Genomic DNA, 12930 nt, shown 5'->3' on the forward strand with positions numbered 1-12930 from the left:
TTTGTTTGCCTCCCACCATGTTTTAGAGACATTTTTATTCACACTAACCACTTGCATAGACCACCCCAAACATGACAGCATCATACTCCATTTCCAGTATTAATGTGCATGTAGCAAATGGCTCATACTCTTCAATATCTCAATCTCTGTACATTCCACAACAATGGTTTTGCTGTGCATTCATACTAAATCATATTATCTTAGAGATGCTATCTTGTTTCCTAGTGTATGAACTACAATTCATGAGATACTGGTCTCAGTATTACAGCATTATAAATATCAGTAACTTCTGCCTCCAACAAATAGCTGTCTATATAGGTTCTGTGTCTGTTACCTGGAGTTTGTAATGTCTTTTTTCTCTAACACTTACTAACTACATAGTCATTCACAACATGATAGTTTCACACTTTTTCTTACACTGTTAATAAAAATATGAAAAATATTTCACATTTCTTAGCCCTCTGCTAACATTTTTCAGTTATTAAAACCTGCACATCCTGTAATGATGATTACACTGTGTACACATTTTGCATCATGTTAGATTCCACTTGCCATCTTACTTCCTAATGATGGGGTCATCAGTCTTGAAATACTGCTATTAATATGCAAATATTGCTAATATTTATAGCAGCTGAAAAACTAAAGTTTATATCTCATAATGTGTGCATGATACCCATCTCCTTTTTGTGTCATTTTTTATCATCCTATGTTTGCATGGGGGTTTACTCACATGCTTGCTTTTGGGTTCGTTAATGCTTTGTAATGCATGAGGTACAGTGATTATGCTCCGATAGCTGGAAAAGGACAAATCATTTAAGTACTACTATAGCACTAGTCCCGAATGTAACAAATGCAAGCTTTGGTGAAGAAGTAAATTTATTGGCATCCATGTCTCAAAGACATAATAAACAGGTTATGATCAGCGACCTGCTCATAATCCCCTACATTACATGAAACATTACGATATATAATATTATTCTTTAACATTTCACAGTCTTCTGTATCTCACAGAATATACTTCCCACATAGATGGCTTCACTCCCCATAGAGTAATTCATATTAGTTTACAATGGAAGCTTGCACCTTCATGTTGAAACTACAGTATGTTAATGACTATACAAATAGTGATTGTATTCATAACTTGGAAACAAACAAAGCTATATAGCTCAGGATGCATGTATTTTACAATCCTTATTTCTGTATCATTTTTACTAGCATCCTGCAGTATAGCTGCCGTGTCCTTTAACACACTGTAAAACAAAATATGTTTTATTTTCCATAATCTGCATCAACAATCATCAGAGTTCAGGGAATGTATACCTCATGCTGTTTTTTCTCAGCACTGTTGCATTAAATCAGGCAAGCTTGGAGATCACACCTTAATCTCTTCTGCCACAGCTATGTCTCCTGCAGTAATGTCATTAATATGCGAATATCACTAATAATTATAACAGCAAGAACAAAAAGAAAATGTATAGCGCAGGATATGCACATTTTATTTTCCTCTTTTTTAGACACCCTTAGTGCCCATATTCAACACTGCTCCTTGTTCTCAACTGATGCATTCATTCTCCATCACTGTGAGAGATGGCCCATTTGTTCCCTGACCAAGACAAGAACCATACAGCCCACTTATTCCCTATGCAAGGCCACAGCCCATAAACCCATTTACACCCTGTGAGATAAGAATCAGAAGCTCAGTGTAAGCCATTATATGTGTGAGGCTGATCCCTGTTCTTCTTGCCACAATCACTGCTTCTTGGGGTGATGCAATCATGCAACTATTGAAAAAGCAGACCCAGCAAACAAACCAGCAAAAAAGCACAATCCACAGCACCACAGAGAATGAGATGTCCAACCAAAGTTACTAACTTCATGGAGTGAGATTTAAACAGTTCTGTCTGGATTTTGGTGTACAAAAATGAAAGCACTTATACTTTTAAGGATTAAAGCTGGTTTTAGAAAAAAAACTTTTGGTTGGATATCTCATTCTCCATGGTGCTGTGGATTGTGCTTTTTACAGGCATGCAACTACACAAGACTATCTTCCTGCCTATGTGTACAACAGACTTTGCTTGACCCATAATGTTGCAAGCTAGACACCCAATGACCACCCCGCCCACCCAGGATAGATTATCTGGCATTGTCTTATCAGTCCCTGATCCCCCATCCATCTTCTAGTGCCACTAATCAAACAGTGGCCATCTGGAGCATATTCAGGTCTTCATCATTCTATGTCACAGAGTTAAACTTTACTAACCTCATTTTTATGGTTTTTGGTGACACTTCCTGTGTAGTGGAAAGAAGAACTGGGCATGGCAATACACTGCAGCAAGCTGACAATAACAGACAGCACTAGCCACCATACACCTATAAAAGGCAGACAATAGTCTGTGTAATTATGTACTTTGAGTCATTGCCAGCAGAAATTCAAAGGCACAATGATCACCCACTTTGACTGGTGAGACTAACTGTGAATGACCAAATATAAGGAAGAGAAACTGGCAGCAGTAATGCATTTTAACATGCTGAAAACAATAATAAAGGCTGCACCCCTAGGCACCCCACTACAAGAACAACCAAAGGTATTCCAAATAAAATATTCAAGTAATAATGCCTGACAGAGTGTGTGTTAATGTGTAATTAATGCCTGCCCAGAGGTGTTATGAGTCCCGACACTCAGATGGAGGGCCTCTACACCCCTGGAAGGGTGTTAATACCACATTAACACACACTCTGGAGTGTATTATTGTGCTTATCAATGGGCTAGCTGTAAAATTGTTGTGTTTTACTTGTTTATTTTTTTAAGTACTGTATTATTTTTTTATATATTTTTAATGTAAAATAGTTCCTCTGCCTACTGTTTCAAACTTGCTGTAGTATATGTTAATGGTGTTGGAGGAAGCATTTTACATCAAATATATATATAAAAAAATAATATAGTGCTTAAAAAAATAAGTAGGTGAAACACAACAATTTTACATAGAGCCCATTCTCTCTCGCATACACACATACACAGTCTCTTCTGCTTTCACACACACATAGGGTTGCCACCTTTTCAAATGGCCAAAGTGGGATATTTTTGGGACAAACATCAGATTTTACAGGCCGACACATACCCACGGTCAGTACAAAGGATAGAACTTAACTTTTTTGCCTAAATAAAGGTTTATTCTTGTAGCATTTTAGTTGCTTATTCTGTTTCGTATAACACTTAGGTATTTTAGATACAGAATAACTGTTTTATGCAACTATTACATAAAATATAGGACATAATTATGTCCTACAATCTCGGGACATTTGCCATTTTTAATATTTTTTGTCAGGACACAACTGCCCAAAGAGGGACTCTCCCTCGCAAAGTGGGACAGGTGGTAACCCTACACACACACACACACACACACACACACACACACACACACACACACACACACACACACACACACACTTTCATACACACATTCCCTCACACAAGATCGGTCTCACTCTCTCTCTCTCTCTCTCTGTCTCTCACTCTCTCTCTCTCTTTCAGTCGAGATCTCTCTCTCTCACTCTCTCATACACACACACACAGTCTCTCTGCTTTCACATACATACATATACACACAGAGTCAACTCTGCTTTCATACACACATTCACTCACACAAGATCTGTTTCATCCTCTTTCTCAATCTCTCACAGTCTCCAGCTGCTTTCATACACACATTCAGTCTCACTCTCTCTCTCGATCTCTCTCACAGGCAGTCTCCTCTGTTTACATACATGCGTTCACTCACACATCACTCTTGCTTTTTTCTCTCAGTCTCTCCATCCAGCTCTCTCTCTCTCCCTTTCTGTCGCTCACACACACACACACACACATACACACACACACATGCATACAGTCTCTGCTTTCATGCACCCATTCACACACACACATGCAGACAAAAACAGACACACACGATCACTCTCTATCTCTCTGTATTTTACCTACATACATGCATACACTCTTACACACACGCTGCATTTTCTTTTTTCTTCTCTTTTTATTTTACACTCACTAAACAGCAAAAGCGCTGCATAGTGAGTGTAAAATAATGGTTTGCTCACTCTCACTGACATGCACACATACACTCACACACAGACAAACACACACAGACACACATACCTTTTTGTCTTCTTTTTTTATATTTTACACTCGCTAAACAGCAAAAATGCTACTTAGCGAGCGTAAAATAATGGCAGCTGTTCCCCTTCCTCAGTTAGAGCTCCACGTCAGCTTGATAAGCTGCTGTGAAGCGATGGACTCTTTCTTCTCAGTGGCCATTACTTGTACATTAATATCCTGCTGGAAAACACTCGTTCTCCAATCAGAGTATTGCTGTACAGTTTGCCCATTGTCTAAATGCACATATATACACTGTTAGCTATGCAGTTAGAGTGGAGCAATGAAATAAAGTTAGACACAGAAACAAAATGTCAGCAGAGATAAACATTCAAAACTGTACTGCTGAATAAAAAAAGTATAGTTGATTTAAAAAAAAAGAGTAATACACACTTCTAGCAGTATAGTGAGGGATAAAACAATAGAGGGAATTTAGAGACTTCACTGGAATTATTTAGTATGGTCCTATGCCAAAAACAAGAACTCAAAGCTAGGTAATGAATCAGAGAACAAAATTACACTAAGTGGTAATAGACTAAAAGGCATGAAAAAAAAAAAATATATATATATATATATATATATATAAAGAGAGAGGTGGGGGGGGGGGGGTAGAATGACATGCAAATGAAGAAATGCTGTCCAGTAAGTGCATGGTGACATGACAATGAGGATGGGAAAGCAAGTTAGGATTCATAGTTATTGTCTGTAAAATTGCACAGGTGCTTGCATCTGAGTATTAAGGCAAGCAGCTTGCCAAAAAATAGTGCAGTGGCAGCAGCAGCTTTATACATTATGCAGCATTTGGGTATCACAAGTGACAGTCCCTCTAATGTGCAACGTGGATATATATGCAGCCAAAAATGGTACAGACAGATGATCACTGTTCACTACTTAAGAGAGGTATAAATCCTGGCATGGTTCTAATAGACATGTTTTGACAACAGATTAGAACTTGAGATATGCATGGACTTCCTATAACCATGTATACCATAGCATGTGCAGCACTTACCATACTGACTGCAGGGACTTTTCAATGCAAAACTGAGGACACAGTGTGTATTTAACAGGCACCATCCTCCAGAATACTCAGGCTATTCCAGAAGGGGTACATCTGCTTACCCAACTCAGCAGGGGAAACATCCACCAGCATGTGTTGTCTGTTATATTGTGTGCTATTCCAAAGTGGTAGAAACCATTTGTGCACACATATATGCCTCTCAATTGACCAGATTTTTGCAGAATGTCCAGATTTTTGCCTCATATTTTTGGTCTCTTCTTCATAAAAGTTATGGATTTCTGACAAAACATTGAAGATTGACGTCTCTAAATAATGACAGACATTTGAGTTTCAGTCATTATATCTTTCAAAAATGTATGCTAATGCAAAACCTATTATTCTAGGAACCTTTTAAGTTTAGAAAAGCAATAATTAAAGCTTGTCCCTGATTTTTAACATTTTCCCACCCCCATTATTTTTGGCTTTGTTCAGATTTCTTGCACTAAGAAGTTAAGAGGTATACACCCATGTGAGAATAAAGATCCCACCTGTTTTTCCTGAACAGAGGTGCATCAATAGGAAGGGATACCATTCCATCTACTGTCAGGTTGTGTGAGACACACAAGAATAAATAACAAATGTGTTAGCAAAGTACCCTGGCAGTGGCCATGATTGCAACATATGGCATACACGCTATCTCTATTGCTGCTCATGCATGGAGAAATCCAACAGGGATATCTAGCTGGTAAGTATAGGCATACTAGTGCACCTATATAGCCAAAATTATGTACACAGCAGGTACACAACACTAACATCCTTTGAAAATCATTCCTTCCTCTCCCTATGTGTTACAGGTGACACAGGTTACCCCTTGTGTCCCGGCTGATAATGTCCATACAGAACCCACAGGATATGGCTAAACAGCTGTACAGCACCCATTCTTGAAGCAGAAAAATGCATGAGCATTTGTTTGGCATGCTATAGACAATGTTCCCCTGCCTGCACATCTGGGGGACACTGTCATTTGCACCCACTACAGCATACCAAATATTTATGGAATGCTGCATGCTGACACTGTGATCCAGCATTGCCAGGCAGGCCAGGTGGCATAACCCAGACACCCTCAGCAGAGTAGCAGCAGAACTGACAGTGACCACCTCAGTGTCCACCAACAGTGACTTAGATGTCAGCAAACCACCATTAGCAGCCACACTACACCACACCACTGCATATGGAGTCACGCACAGTATACAGTGGTGCAAGTGAAACAGTAATGTCAAGTCCACTTCTGTGGGCCTTGGCATGTAAATAGTCACAGTGTGGTATCATAAAAAATAAAATGAGGCATGCGATGTTACCCAATAGATATACTGGATAATGCATTGTCACATGTACATTACACAAATAAGGAAGTGATGAGGCTCACAGCCATCATCATCACTTTGTTAGATTTTAAGCATTTAGTGGAGGCTGTGTGGTCAATCACCCTCTGGGTATGATGCAAAGTGTCCTCTAGACAGGAGAACATGGATCACAGTGCTAGGGCTGGTGATTCGGCAGTGTAAAAGTTGACTCTAGGTGATTTGGTCATGTTGACAAATGATTCAACAAACTCACAGATATTAATGATGTTAATTAATGTCAAAAATGATTCAACAAAGTCACAGATATTAATGATATTAGCAGCAAATTGTAACAAAAATCCTGGTTAGGTCCAATGCAAAAAATCCAGTAAATGCTCAACAATAACAGGGGCAACATTGCTAATAAAAAAGCAAGTGAGATGGTAAAGTTCAAGGAATCACAGGACAGCAGGTAGAGCTATTACACACAATCTGGACCCACATATTGAGCAACCTTGTTAAATAACAAAAGCAAAACAAAACAAAATTATACTTATAAATAAAAGGTTCCAAAGACAAGGTCCAATAGAGATGCAGCAAGTAATCAGATTTGGTGAAACCAGGAATGTATGAATCAGAGATAAAAATGTTTGAAAATAAGTCTGTTGAAATAATACAGTTAAATGTCTTGCATCCCAAAATCACTAAAACAGAGGTAAGAGGTAAGCAGCTGAATTAACAGGTACAAGAATTAGAGAAACAGTAGCTATTAAGCAGATAACAGTGGTAAGACATAAGGCAAGATGAAGGCAGAATGATACAAGACCTGAATGATTAAATCAAGATAAAGAAAGCACATATAAACAGATGCAATGTATGTAAAAGCACTGAAGGTAGAGAACTGCTGGCAAAATGTATCTCAAGCAGAGTTAATACATGGTAAGTGACAAATAGCAATATTGTGGAAGGCAAGTGAGTACATTGGATAAAGCACTGATATTTGTGGAATCCCAGGAAAGTCTGTGGAAAACAGTTCTCATTTCTGTCACGCAAACTTAACACAGTAGGTTAACATAATGACTCCTAATACTCACAAACACATTAAGGTAGTGGATTACAGTAAATAAATGCCTCCAGTTTCTCATAGGTATTGCTGACATTCAGTGGGAAAGCAGCTGGCAAACAGTAATATCACAGAGCGACTCTTGGTAGGATAAAGAGGTTGGAAAGAAGCAGAATAGAAGAGTGCAACCTTTGAAGTACAATAAATATCCACGGTCTATCAACAATTGCTACCAGACTAACTTATGGTAATAGTATCAGAGCAATCAGAAAGTACAGTTGTGTAAAATTGTACCATAACAGTAGATGTCCTTGCCTTCACAGCTGCAGTATTCCTTACTAATGGGATTCTCTGCTGTGAAGCCCTCTGTTCGGCCAGTTTACAAACGATTTCCATTGCTTTAAGGTACGCTGAACGTCACCTGCTTAGTCCTTGCGTATGGTAGGCCATAAAGGTAATATTCAGGTGTACCATCCTCAGAACAGTTTGCTCCAGTAGGAACAGGGTCTATATTATATACACTCGAACATTTAGCTTGTCGAACACCTAAACGTCGACAGCTAAACAGCAAAAGTTTACAACCGCAAACGGCCACTTCCATGAATTTTTTCATAGGGAAAAAAAATGCTTGGCCGTCAGACACTAAAACAAACTTTCAAACCCTATTTAAGTGGGGAGATGTGCCCCCCACACACCCCCAGCTAACTATACCAACTCTGAGATCACTCTACATTGGGGAAAAGGGCAAATTCTCAATAACAGCCAAGAGAATTTTTCCCTGTGAAAAAATTTGTGAAAGTGGCCATTCACGGTTGTAAGCTTTCACTGTTTAGCTGTAGATGTTTAGGTGTGCGACAAGCTAAACCTTTGCTGTTCTAATATAGACCCTAGGAACAGCAGTCCAAGGAAAACCAAGGAGAATCTGCACAGCCAGGAAGGGAAAAAGACCAGAGGGATGGAGGGATGGAGTGAATAGTGCAGCGGTGAAGGCAAGGACATCTACTATTATGGTAAGATTTTACACAACTGTACTATGTCCTTACATTCACCACTGCAGTATTCCTTACTAATGATAGAGTGCAAAAGCTCAAGAAGCAGCCTGGGAGGAGGAAGCGGCAGAGCCCTCTAAGAAGCCATGAAGAATAGCAGCAGCAAAACCAGCTCTGGCTCTGGAGATACCATCCAACTGGAAATGTTTGGTAAAGGTATGCACACAAGTCCTGGTATCAGCTTCAAGAATAGAATTAGCATCTAAGCCTTTGAAAAAAAAGCACCAGAAGAAAGCACAGCTTTAGTGGAATGAGTCATAATAGAGGAAGGAAGGCTCACACCATGAAAAGTGTAACAAAAGGAAACAGCCTTTGAAATCCAAGTGGAAATATTTTGCTTGGAAACAGCCAAACCTAAAGACATAGGATGAAAGGAAACAAATAACTGGTCAGACTTCCTGATAGCTTTAGTTTTATCCAAATAAAATCTGAGCTGTCTATGCACATCTAAGGTGTGTAGCACCCTCTCACTGTCAGATTGTGGAGAGGAAAAAAGGTAGGAAAATTAATAGACTGATTAAGTGACAACTCATTAACCACCTTGGGTATAAAAGAAGGATTAGTACGCAAGGACACCTTGTCCTCATAAAATATCAAAAAAGGTGGACAAGCCATAAGGGCTTGCAACTCAGACACCCGTCTGGCAGATGTAAGAGCTAACAAAAGAACTGTCTTCCAAGAACAATGTTGCAAGGAAGCTGAAACAGCAGGCTCAAAAGGAGCCTGAGTCAATTTTTCTAGAACAAAATTAAGATCATAGGGAGGAGGAACAGACTTCCTGGGAGGTCTAATATTAAGGATGCCTTTAAGAAACTGCTTAGCCTCAAATCTAGAAGCTAATGGGGGAGTTAAGGGCAGATAAGCAGAAAGAGATGATAATTGGGTCTTAATAGAAGAACAGGCCAAACCAACATTGAGCAATTCACACAAATAAGAAAGAACCAAAGGAACATCCACAGAAAGTGGGTCCAGGTCACGAGAAAGACACCAAATAGAAAACCTCTTCCATTTAGATAAGTAGGATTTCTTAGGGGTACGTATCCTGGCCTCCTGCAGGACTTGCAGCACGCCCTCAGAAAAAAAAGATGTCTATGAGGAATCAAAACCCTATCACCCACAGTGTCAGTTGAAGCATGGACAGGTAGGGATGGATGAGAGACCCCTCGTCTTGTGTGAGGAGATCCACCCTGTGAGGTAACTTGTGATGATTGCCCCTGGTGAGATGTAGAAGTAGAGGGAACCAGTGCTGTCGTGACCAATTGGAGTCACCAACAAGATTTTGGGAGCACCTATCTATGTAGTTACCTTAACCCAAATCCTAACCCTAAAGTCCTATCTATTGCACACTTATGTTACAGAGCTATACCGCAGATGGCACAACCAAAACAAATCGACATTTCGGAATTCGTGGTTTTGGACGTTCGAGGTTTATGTACTTCACCCAATGCGGTTCAACATATTCGTGTTCACGTAAAGGGGTTTTCGCTCAACTGATATAGACCCTAAAAGAAGGATTAGTTCTCAAAGAAACCCTGTCCTTGTGGAAACTGAGGTAAGGAAGACTCACCATAAGAACTTGCAACTCAGATACCTTTCTTGCAGAGGTCAGAGCAATCAATAAAACTGTTTTCATGTTAAGAACCTCAAGTCAGCTAGATTAGCTGGTTCAAATAGAGCAAGTGTTAGCTTCTCTAACACAAAATTAAGCTCTCATAGAGGGGCTACAGGTTTACTTGGAGGCCTCTTATGCAAAACCCGTTTCAAGAACATTTTGACATGCAACTGCCTTGAAAGAAGAGGATTCATGGGCAGACATGCTGAAGTGGCTGATAAATGAACCCTGACAGAGGATTAAGAAAGGCTATAGTATAGTAACTCAAACAAGTATTGTAAAACTAGAGAACAACTATCCCCAAATGGGTGCTGGATATGTTGCTGGCACCAACTAGGAAAACCTTTTTCCATTTGCTAATATATGATTTTTTAGTATAGCAGGATTTCTTGCTTCCATTAGTACCTACTACATGCCCTCTAAAAACAGGTACCTGAAGGAAATTAAGACATCATTTAGGCAGTCAAATGAAAATGATTTATGTTGGGGTGTATCAAACACCCCTATTCTTGTGTGAGTAGATACATTCTGTGAGGAGGTTTGTGGCAATTGTCCCTGGCCATTTCCAAAAGAAGGGAGAACCATGGTTGCTTGGGCCAGAAAGGAGTTGTCACAGTTATCTTGGGGATTCCTTCTAAATCATCAGAAGTACCCTGGATATTAGTGGAAAGTGTCAAAAGGCATACAGGAACATTCCTGTCCAAAGAAAAGAAAAGGCATCTGTCTTTCAGGCCTTCTTGCATGGAGTCCTGAAACAGAATTTTGCCAGTTGATTGTTCAGAGAGGAGTCAAAGACATCTACTTGAGGAGTCCCTACAGATGAATCAAATCTTGGAAGACCCCCAGATCTAGTTTCCATTCATGAGGGTCTGACCTGGTCCTGTTCAGTTTGTCTGCCACAATATTTTTTTTCTGCCAGAATGTAGGATGCCTGTAGAGTGAGATTATGTTGTGAAGCTATATCCCAAGCTAACATGGCTAGTTGGAAAAGAGGGTATGACCTGGTTCCCACTTGCCTGTTGATGTACCACATCACTGTGGTATCATATAGCGTAGCACTTAGACATCCAGATTAGAACAACAAGATGGCATTGTCCACTAGTTCCAAGTTAAGCAAAGTTGTAAAGCAGATTTACATGGAACTGACACAAGGAAGTAAAGTGCAGGCTATGTATGTTTGGATTGATGGGACTGGAGAAGGACTTTGCTGCAAGGCCAGAGCTCTGGACTTTGAGCCGAAAAGCATGGCTGAGCTGTCAGAGTAGAACTTCGATAGCTTCAGCACATACTAAGTCGAAGGCTCAAACAGTAACATGTACCTCATTCCACCCACTATGTTTAGGGATCCTTTCTGAAAAGACCCAAACAAACTGGTACTTTGTGAAGTCCTGATGTACAATAGGAAATCTGCAGATACTAACCTTCACTACAGCTGTAACAGGATTATAAAGATGATAGCAGACCAAGTTCCCTCGTTTGGTATGGAGAAGAATATACTCTGCTGGGTACTGATGGACATTTGTTTGGCTGGCCATCCAATAGGTTCACTGGACATCAAGACCCTTATTACTGTGGTGTGGGGGCAGACAAGGCCTATGGCAGAGATACTGCTGAAGCACATTACCGAGCTTGTCTATACGCTGCTATTAAGCTTTCTGGGATCAATGCTGAAGTCATGCCTGCTCAGGTGAACTACATCATCCCTTTATGCCGTAATTGTTTTTCTGTCCACGGTTTCTGAAAATTTACTCCAGATGGCCACTTAGTTAGATGCACAAATTAAAAGCAGACCTAAAAACACAAACAAGTCAGACTTTCACCAGAAAAAAATCCCACAAGGATTAAGTGGATCTATATTTTTTCAGCATACTCTGATGTATATGGCTGTTGTTGCAGCTTGATCGAGAAGTGTGTAATACATACTTGGATGCATCTCTAACTTTTGTGGTTGTATACAAGAAGTATGACAAAAGTGAGAACTTGACTCTTAATCGACAAGAAAGTAATTATTGCTGTGGAAGATTTTTGTATCACTTTCACTATGTCTTATTTTGGGGACATCATCATTATTAATATTATTATTATTATTATTGTTTACTTTATCTTTCTGCTTTCTTTATTTTTATTCTCATTTTATACTCTTTGGATTTTTATTTTACATCTGACTTGATTGTCACAATAATTTCATAGATTCTTCCATGCCACTTACTGTATTAGGTACTTATATTCTGCTTTTCGGAAGAGTGAAGTTGCTATAATCGGCTGTGACCTTGTTTGCCACTTTTGTGCAAATGTTGGAATAGAGCAATTTTTAAATAAGGTTTAATTTGAAATACAAGCAATCTCTTGTGTATTTTCTGGTACATTACAGCAAAACTAAATTTATGAAAATTAATTAAACGGATTAGCTGCAAACGCTGACAGAGTTGACTGAACTAATGAGCTTGAATGTGCCACAGGGTCATTCTGCATATTTTGAAAATACTGAACAATTTTTTTTGCAAAAGTTTTATCTGATAAGCATGCTACTGCTTGAAGTGGTGTGCTTCTGCATGCAGGCTATTAAGAAATGTCTTACAATCACTGAAACCATAGAATAAACGTTTTGATTCAACTGTAGAAACGTTAAATGGATATTTTGAACCCATATCATTAACTGGTGCAGAGAGGTTCTGTTTTAACTACTGTAATCAGAAGGCAGTTGAGAATGCAACGTACTGTG

General features: G+C 39.3%; 1 pseudogene; it reads left to right on the forward strand.

The window, feature by feature from the left end:
• Positions 1 to 11264: 11264 nt before the first annotated feature.
• LOC122803907 overlaps positions 11265 to 12930 on the forward strand; it is a 55790-nt pseudogene continuing 54124 nt past the window's right edge.

Source organism: Protopterus annectens, chromosome 6.part0 (assembly GCF_019279795.1).
Source record: "Protopterus annectens isolate FY-2018-M chromosome 6.part0, PAN1.0, whole genome shotgun sequence".
NCBI lineage: Eukaryota > Metazoa > Chordata > Ceratodontiformes > Protopteridae > Protopterus > Protopterus annectens.